Below are 10,346 nucleotides of genomic sequence, written 5' to 3'. Positions count from 1 at the left end.
CTATGACAATGCACCATAATATTTGAGGTGATTTTTGAACACTTGTCCATGCTTTTATTTTATATAGAAGTGTGTTCCTTTCAGGGTTAAAAATAACGAAAAGTTATGAAAAATGGTGTCCAGATGAAAGAAGCATGTAATAATTAATTATTTCCCCTTATACTTGTGTTTCTCTATCAGTATTGGTTACTTATCTCATCCCTATTTTCTGATTTAATGTTTCTCCATAAAGCCCCCTTGCAACAAAACCAAAAATATGTTTAAAGTAATCAATGATAATGTAAATATTAGAGAAACTCACATGCTTCATTAATACCTGTTCATTTTTTAGTTCAGTGTAGAAATTGCATAAATATTTTGTTTTTCTCCTACCCCACCAGATACTTAGTGTAAATTATAATATGGCTTCATTAGATGTGAAGGTGTAATCGCAAGATTGCAGTGAGCAGAGTAAAGAATTTCTAGTTAGGTGATGTTTTATAACAAGGTTACTCAAGGTCTGTTAAGAGAATTACTTGAGCTATGTAAGATAGAAAGGGATGTTATAAAAGAATTAAATTATTTGTTTATAGAACTGTTGGAAAAATAAATATTGTTAGTGTCAAATAATGTTATGTATTAATAATACAGTCCACATGTATCAGTTTTGTATTATTTTTCCCTTTTATAACAAGTTTTTTTAAGTGTTCTGTTCCATTCTGTGTGCATTTTGGGTGAATAGATTCATGTATGTGTGTGTTTGTTCATGTGTTCATGTTTACATGTGTAATCTCACCTCAGTGTACTCAGTACATGAAAAAAAGGGCTTCTTATAAGTGCTATAAAACACAAGAATTGTTCATCATCACTATGTAAGATGTCAATATTGAAAGTACGTTCATTCATTGTTCTCTGCAAAGTTAGTAAATTTTTCACTGTAACCTCCTTGCTTTCTGATCGTGTCACACACTGAATTCCATGGCCAAGTGGTCAGCTATGAAGCCAGAGGTGTCCCATGTTCGAACCCTAGTTAAATCATATATTACTCAGTCGGTCTCATTCATCCTCAATCAAAATTAATGCAAGAGGTAGAAAAGCAACATAAAATAACCAAAGTGGAAAGCAAGAAAGATCTTGCACCTTTTTTATGCATCAGCATATAAGACACACTTAATTTAATATACCATCAGCTGCTTCCTTTTCCCCTGGACATTCTCCCTGTTAACCATTCATTCAAGTGCATCTTGTGGCAGGCAGTTCATTTAATCAGTGAAAAGTATTAGAGGAAATTGAAATTAATGTATACCTAGGTATCAATTGTAGAAGACAGTGAAGCCACTGGTGCATTTAAATTCATTGTACAAACCTTTAAAACTCACGTCTTACACTAATATGTAATAATCTGTGTAACTTCTGTGAAAAAAGAAAAATGAAATATTCATGTGTTAATTTTGGTGACCCATTCACAGAAGAATATTAACATAAATCTAAGTGACGTCTAGTTAACCAACCACAAATAGCAAAATCAATTGCATACTAAGAGGGGATGGTTTTTTGGGTGCTTGTTTATATTATGTTGCTTTAAAGTTGGTTTTACAAAAGGTTAACTTTAAATATATAATATATCAAAACAGCAAAAACAAAAGAGAACCATGCTTTACGCGGCCACACGCAGACCCTATTCCACGTGTGGTGTTCCGTATAGTAACAGATATCCCCTGAGATATCTGTTAAGCAACAGACGAACTTTAGCCTAACTTTAATAATCGGTAACTAGAGGAGGGCTTAATAGGCTTATGATTCACTAAAATGATAGGTCAGACACCTTTAAACGACATATTTATTCATTGAAAAGAACACCGCTTGTGGCATAGCTGCCACCAAACATGAGCATTTCACTGTACATGACACAAAAAAGATATACAAAAGATTTTGTACTTGCATATCAGCCGTTTTCACACTATATCAATCATACCTGGGGCCGTACACACACTATTTCACTCTTTATCGCCACATCCCGACACATGGACAATTTTGGGGTACACCACACTAAAAATTTAATATTATGTGCTTCCTTGGTGTAACAAAGACTTTGGGGGATGATAAATGAGTTTTCCTGGCTTTTCTTGGATGGATGGCTAAGAACAACTTGGATATTCTCTGATATCCTATTGATGCTTCTACGGCGTCAGTTCTGCCGACCATGTGGTCTGGATTTCCACATGGGATGAGGGACACAAAACTCGCTATTTTGCTGAATTTTCACTGGGGTCCTTAAATGCACTTGTGGACACAATATCCCACTTGGTCACACACACTTAGGCCTGTGTTTACTGTAACAGGACCTTAGATCCCTTTTCCCTTTATGTATCCTTTGTTGCTGGCACAGGTGGCCATTCACACACTGGATTTTACCAGCAACGTCCAGGTGACCTGCTCTCAGGTGGGTCTGTAATACAAGTGAGCTTGACTAGCAAGCTCAGAACACACTAGGCCATCTGAAAGTCTCCTCTGTGACGTCACAGCCTTGAAGGCTTCTCATTGGCCAGCTGGAGTCCTTTGAGATCTTTCCTTGTCTGTAGGAGAAGTGCCACTTTCTCCCACCAGATGGCAGAGTTATCAATTGCTTAAAAAGTATAAACAAAAGTGTTTTTTCAGCTTTTCTGGCTTAATTATGCCAGATAATTGCAAATGAGTTTACTTTTAATAAATTAGGCATTATTTTATCTATGGGTGAGTGTTATCTCTGATTTTCAGTAAAGAATAAAAGATTTAGTAAACATGTGATTTGGAGCACATGGTTTTTGTTCTCCAAAATGGCTACTGTTAGCCTAACAATGGTTGGTTCTTTATAAATAAAGCATTTCTACCCCTCCCATGAGTGACAAGTGGTTGGTAAACATGACCCATGATTCTAATTGGGGGTGGGGAGTTTTGGGAAAATAGCTCTCACAAGCTTTCCCTGATGCCAACCTAATGGCCCTTGTACTTAGGTTGGCCTGTGGTTATTTGTGTGTGGGCATGTATGCCCAATGCTGATTGGTCATACATATCCCGGTCCCTCGGGAAAAAGAAAAAGGATTCGAGAAGCGATTCGTTTTTCTTTACCCTCACTAACCTTAAACACTATTATGCAAACACACACAAAAATAAATATTCACGGCTATATAAAATTGAATTACACATATGCTGTTAAAAGAAATACTTGAAATGGTCTTGCATATTGACATTAATATAATCCTGTAATAGACATGTTGAAAATTACCATACTTGAAATATACATCTACATTGATGCACTCTTGGAATATACATATTAAAAATATTTGTAATACATTGAGGACAGAGTTTCTGCCTCCTGTTCCATTCCTATCCCTATGAGAGTTCTTGGGTGTCTTGAGTCATGACTACCCATTATGATAAAGAATTTATATAGATGTACATATATATATATATATATATATATATATATATATATATATATATATATATATATAAGATACTTTGGTCACCGTACGTAATTTGTAAGACTGTTTGTTCTCTTCGCCTTGAAGGGAATGGATTACTCTACCCTTTCAGCACTTAGTCCAAAGAGACACATTTATAAAAAGAAGCCCTTGAACACTGTACTTGTGTACCTAAGTCTGCATACACACATTGGACTTTCTTTATACGTAGGTTCGGATATCACTTGTCTATGCGCACTTACACAATACGCACTATGGGTATGTCCTTGTTTTCATGGTTGTTAATTTCCTCTCGGTAATCTTGGGGGGTGACAACCACTATTCGGACACTCCCCATGCTTCCTGTGCCTCAGGGGGCATGGTGGATAGTTCCCAACATCTTGCTTGCGATGTATCGCTCTTCACCCCTAAACCTGTGTGTTTTGGGATGGTGGCACACTTGTGATGGGTCACTGCACACTATCACTTGCCCCATTACTTACACAATTTGGCTGTGTTGGTGGTGAATTCCCATGTTTGGCTTTGGCTGTACCTTGGTTGTGTCGACATTTACCTTTGGCCTACTCAAACATGGTGGTAGTGGAGATCTTTGCTAATTTTGTTTTGGCATTTTGAGCTCTGAGGGATGTTTCTTACCATACCCTCAAATAAGACAACATAAATGTGAAATACTATAAATATATGGTATATTATAACATTGAAAGTATATAAAATGCACAAAAATGAAATATAGGTCCCATATACTATTTACAACGGTTGTTCTGTATTCAGACAGAGCTGAACCCCATCCACAACTTTGCTTAGCATTTTTGAGGCACTTTGGATGCTAAATCAGGATGTAATAGTTTGAGCTTGTCGATGTACAGGTTGTATACTTTGGGACTACATCTCCATAGCTTCATGTTATTTACATGTTGATTACTTATATTTCTACCATTGACACAATGTATAACATTAAAAATATTACATGTTACTTGACTGATACAAATAAATGGACCAAAGAATGTATGAAAGAGTTTATGAGTTTGTCCCTCTAGGGCCTTACTCTGCAAATGTGACTTGAGGAATACTAGGTCATGCAATTGAATTTGAAGGGCCAGGGGGAAAAACTATGAATGTTCATTCGAGACGATTTGCCAGGAAATGAAAAACAAAGTATTTCTTTTCATAAGTACGTTAATATATGCCAAAATAATAATGCGTTTTTCAGGCACTTCTCATCGTTTCCCAACCAAGGCCGTTCTCATTCTTATAGTACAGCTTCTGAACTATCAGATGGCGTTGCGATCTCAAAATGGGCGAAAAATCGACATTCATCGTTTTTCCCCCTGGCCCTTCATTTCCCTCCTGTGTTGTTGCAGATCATTTAACTTCTTATTATTCTTAGCCCTTTTGTCAGCTGTCCGGGACACAGCCATGAAGAGTTGCTGGTCCCATTCAGTCTGTTCTCCGACCGGTATATGGAAATGTTCCATAACCGGATTTCTCAGGGATGTATGCAACCGTAGTTCCGCTGGCGCATACCCTGTAGTGTCATTTATCGAATGGTTGATAATGTTGACAACAGCTGGCAACTTATCAGACCAAGTTTTGTGGTCTTCGTGACACATGAGTTTCAGGAGTTTGCCCATTTCTAGGTGAGTCCTCTCTACCAGGTTGGCCGAAGGAAGGTACGTTGGTATGAAAAGAACCTGGGTCCCCATGCTCTCAAATGCTTGGGTGAAGTTCTTTGCCCTGAACTGTGGACCATTGTCAACTATTATTCTTTCGGGGGGTGAAAAGTGCATGAAATACACTTCCTTTATTTTCTTTACTATTGACGCTGTGGTGGCATTCCTGAGGGGATATGCAGTGATGTACCTTGAACATCCTTCGAGTACAGTTAAGATGTATCTCTTTTTCCGTTTGCTGGGAGGCAGCGGGCCTACGAGGTCACAGAAGAGAGTTGGCCCCAACCTTTGTATGTGGTGGGTTTGCAGGATTTGGCGAGGAGGATGGAGATTTGGCTTGACCTGCTGGCATTGTACACAGTCATTGACCCAGGCTTTAATTGTCCGTCTCATTCCTGGCCAAAAATAGCTGCGGAAAACCTTGTTGTGTGTCTTATCGACACCAAGGTGCCCATCATCATTGTGGTAGGCGGTAATAACTTTGGGTATTAATGTCTGGGGGATATAAATTCTAAAATTATCCCTGAAATGGAAATCCCTGACTACCAAGATGTTGTTTTGGATCTGGTACTGATTGTCCCAGTTCCTACTTCTGGGGTCATTGCTCTGACTTCCTTTAGTCAGATGGTCAATGATGGCCTTACTCTTTGGATCAGCCTGCTGTTCCCGCTGGAGCTGGTCATTGGATAGATTACCCACTGATACGGGCAACAGATGTATAGAGTTTAGGTGCTTCACCTGCTGCTGCTGTTTGTCTGGTGCTCGTGACAGCATGTCCGCGAGGCCATTATCCCTCCCAGGCACATACTCTACGTGAAAGCTGTAGTTCTGCAGCTTCAAGAACCACCTGGTTAGCCGTACATTCCAGGTGTAGGCAGAGTTGAGCCATGAGAGACTCTTGTGGTCGCATAATATGGTAAAAACCTGGCCTTGGAGAAGAAAGGAAAATTTCTCGATGCACCACACAATGCTGAGAAGCTCGAGCTCCGTTGAAGTGTATCCGAATTCATAGTTTTTGAGGGAGCGGCTGATGTATCCGAGAGGTCGCTTTTCCCCATCTGAATACTGAAAACAGAATCCACCTACCCCGGATCCGGATGCATCCGTTTGAAGATAGAACTTCTGAGAGAAGTCTGGGTGGAAGATCTTACAGTCCCGTTGGACAGCTACTTTCAGCCCCTCGAAAGCATGTTGTGCCTTCGCATCCCATTGCCATTTAGAACCCTTCTTCAACAGATCATAAAGTGGTTGAGTATGTGTATTGTACTGAGGGATAAACTTTCTTATCCACCCAAACAAACCGAGGACCTTTTGCAATTGTTTAATGTTGGTTGGAGCTTGGAGGTTCGCAATCGATTCTACATACTCGGGGCACATGGATATGTGTTGTGAGTTGACGTTATGTCCGAGGAACCTGATTTGGTCCCTACCAAAGGAACATTTGGATAACTTGAGGGTCATGCCTGCATTTTGGAAGATCTCAAGTATCCTGTCAATGTGCTCTAGATGTTCTTCTAGAGTCTCCGAAAAGATTGTCACGTCATCGACATAAGCTAACGCAAAGGATTCTGTCCCACTTAGTAGCTTGTTCATTACCTCGATGAACACCTGCATACTGTTGACATGTCCGAAAATCAACCTCTTGAACTGGTACATTTTCCCATTGAACGTGAACGCCGTATATCTCCTGGACCCTTCTTCTAAGCTAATTTGCCAGAATCCTGAGGATATGTCCAGGGAGGAGAAATACTTCTTGCCTTGAAATTGTGAGAAGATCTCCTCCATATTGAGGGGCTTCATTTTCAGCGGTAGGATCAGTTTGTTGATCTCGCGCTGGTCTAGTGTAAGTCGCAGAGACCCATTTGGTTTCTGGACCACTAAGACAGGGGAGACGAACTCAGAATTGGAGGGTTCAATAATGTCCCACCTGACGAGTTGGTCAATCTCCCTCGCTACCCCTTCTTTATACTTGATCGGTATGGGATAGTTCTTACGAGCTATATATTCGGTTTTGTTGAGGACTATTTTATGTTCATGCATGTTACATTTGCCAGGGCGGTCGCTGAAAACTTTTCTCCTTCGGGAGAGGGTTTGAAACAATGACTCTTGCTGTTCTATTGTTAGGGTTGCTGCTTCGGTGGCAGCTTTCCTTATATCCGCACGGGACGCAAAATCTGTCTCCTGGAATATATCCAGGGGGAAAATATCAATTTTGTGGATAGGAGATGGCCCGTCTGGTTCCGTCGCCGAGTCAACCGGTAAGAACTTGGTGACTGCGGAGCAAGAGCTACTCTGGAATAGCAATTGGTGTGATGCAAAATGTACTTGTGCGTTGACCCCATATAACCAATCGAGACCAAGAATGCAGTCGATGCTTAGCTCATTTACGACTAAGAACTCCACCATTAGCGTGACATTTTCAATCGTGACACCTACGGATGTGATTCTCATGATTTTCTGCTTTTTGGACCCTGAATAGTCTATCAACTTGATGTTGTCACACTTGATTAACCTTGGGCGTGACGCTTTTTGATTGATCTTTCTCCACATTCTGGAATGGAGTACAGAGATCTCCGCACCCGAGTCTACAAGAGCTCTGGTGGGCATGTCTACTAGGGTTACATTTATAAGGGCACCATATCTGCTAACACCTGTTTTATTAATGGGTACTACACTGTTACAATTATCCCTAACCAGTTCCTTTTCTATGGACTCATAGTCATCTAAGTTAAGGAATGATACATTTACTAATCTGGAGGTTTTTATTTCACCTTCGCCACCATCACCCCCTACGAGAGCAGCGTTGGCTAGTTTCCCGTGGGTGGGTTGTATGGCATTATGGCGTCTACATCCTCCCATTGTTGAGGTGACTGACGTTTGTTGGTCTCTGGCTGTTGCTGGGTAAACCACCGTACCTCATCCAACGCCTTGAGAATTACGTCCATACCCCTGGGACTGAGGTGAACCAGGTCAGGCCTTTTGTAACTGCCATACCCCATGGTTTCCTCAAATAAGGACATATTTAATTCTCGACCCTGGTGAGTAAACTTGGAAGAAACATCAAGCACTCTTATATTACCTTTGTTCTCCAGTGAGGTAATTTTACCTATGAGAGAATCATACCCTGCCCAGAACTTAGCTCTATTTTCCTTAGCTAGTCTGGGAATCGGTGGAGGTGTCAGAATGACTATCTTCTTGGCACCTTTCCTCTTAAGAACCCCTACTATACACTTGAGGTTCCGCAGCACTCGGTCGCTGTCTTCCCCTCGGAGCATGTCATTTGTTGCAATCATCAACACTACTTTATCGTGCACACTTTTAATACGACGGAGTTCACTGAGCAGCTGGCTAGAGGATTGTCCCGACTTACATAGCCCTACATGGTATCTACCGTCATAGTCCCTTTGGACTGGGTACCCAAACTTGTTTTGAGCTAGCCTAGACAACATTGAATCTCCAATGGCTTGATGGGCCTTAATGATTGGATGATGATTACACTGGGTTGAACATGGTGGGCTTAATCTAGGTTCGGCATCGCCCCTCCCCACTTCAGGACGTTGCCTATCTAGTTTCCCTGACTGTGGCTTTCGGAATGCACCTCAGCTATATGCTCTGTGGACCCGAGAGGTCTTAACGAACTCCTACCCTGGGGTTCTATACCCTTTCTTGGTCCTTTACCTTTTTTCCCGCTGCTGGGTTCCTTAAACCTATTCTTATCCCTACACCTGTACTGGTTACTGTATGCTTTATCGGGCTCTGATGGACCACTTGGGTCATCCTTCCCACGACTCATGTACGTCTGGTTGACGTGAGGGGTGGTTCTCCCATATGGAAGTCGTGCATGCCTTGTGCTATCCCTCTCAGGGTTTTGTGGCGCCTGTACACTTTCATACCTGAGTATGGAATTGGCCACTGCCTGTAAAGAGGTAAAGGGGGCTAGGACCAGCTGATCCCTTAAGCTACGTGGCAGCTGTTGGATGACATGTGTAAAAATCTGGTGATCTGCGATTTCTGGTAAGGCCAGTCTAAACATCTTCACCTGTTTCCAAAAATATTTATGCATTGATCTATGTAGGTTAGGGTTATATTTGCCATTAAGGGCTTTTGATAATGAGGAAGCCCTCCACCCATCACCTTGAAAATACTTCAGGAACTGTTTCTTAAAGTTCACATGCGATCGGAACTTGTGTTCGTTTCTTTCAAACCACTGACGTGCCTTGTCCCGTAGACTGTACGACACTATTTTAAGGGCATCTTCTAGATCTATTTCTAGAAGATCAAGATCCCTCTCAAATTCTTGTAGGAAATCAGAGGCCAGATTATTTCCCTGACCGCTAAACGTGGGCAGTTGTTTTAGGTCTGAGAACCTAACCCTGGGTGCACTTTTACCCCTTCTTTGGTTTTTCCTTTTCCGTTGGCTTCGGAATTCTGTGTCCGAACCTCCGGATGAGGATTCCGAGAAGTTATGTGAAACATGGTACCTTTGGGGGAGGAATACCCACTACTATGATCTGACATTGGACCTCTGCTAGTGACTTCGGGAACCTTGTGCTAGTGGTTGGTGGCTCCGACGGTAGACTCTCTACTTGGGTGAGGACTTGGCTTGGTGCATGGGTTTACCGGAGCAGGTTTATTTAGTAATGTACCTCTCCAACCCCTCTAGGCACGCCAAAATTTTTGTGAGGGCTGCACTATCTTTAGCCTGTTCGGTTGCCCGATCCTCCTCACTATTGTCTGATAGCGGAAGGGCGGGCTGCGGAACACTCTGACCCTCAGAGATGCTATTGTGCGAACTAGGTTCTTCAACCATACAGTTCTGCATCTCCCTCCTCAATCGCTCAAGAATTCTATCTTCTATGGCGATGGCACTATCACTGCGGGCAATTTCCCTGCAAGTGTTCTCCAGGGCATCTAACCTGCCTAGGAGTTGTGCTACGGTGGTCTAGTTGTCTGTGCCATTTACCCCTTGCACTATTTCCCTCAATTCACTAACTTGTTCAGATAGCTGGACATAATCCCTATTGACCTGTTTTTCCAGCTTGTTACATCTGATTTCTACGTTATTGATCCTGTCGGTATTTGACGATACCGTCCTAACCAATGCTTCGGAAGTTTTTGTCGTTACGTTGTGGATGGAGTCCAGTCTAGCCTGGAACTCCATACGAACAGCCTCCAGTTTCCTATGCATCTCTGCTGATGCCTGGGCGATTTCCCTTCCCTGACTGTCAAGCTT

Source organism: Lepisma saccharinum, chromosome 8, assembly GCF_977018435.1.
Source record: "Lepisma saccharinum chromosome 8, izLepSacc3.1, whole genome shotgun sequence".
NCBI classification, from domain to species: Eukaryota; Metazoa; Arthropoda; class Insecta; order Zygentoma; family Lepismatidae; genus Lepisma; species Lepisma saccharinum.
Note: the sequence above shows the minus strand (reverse complement) of the source record.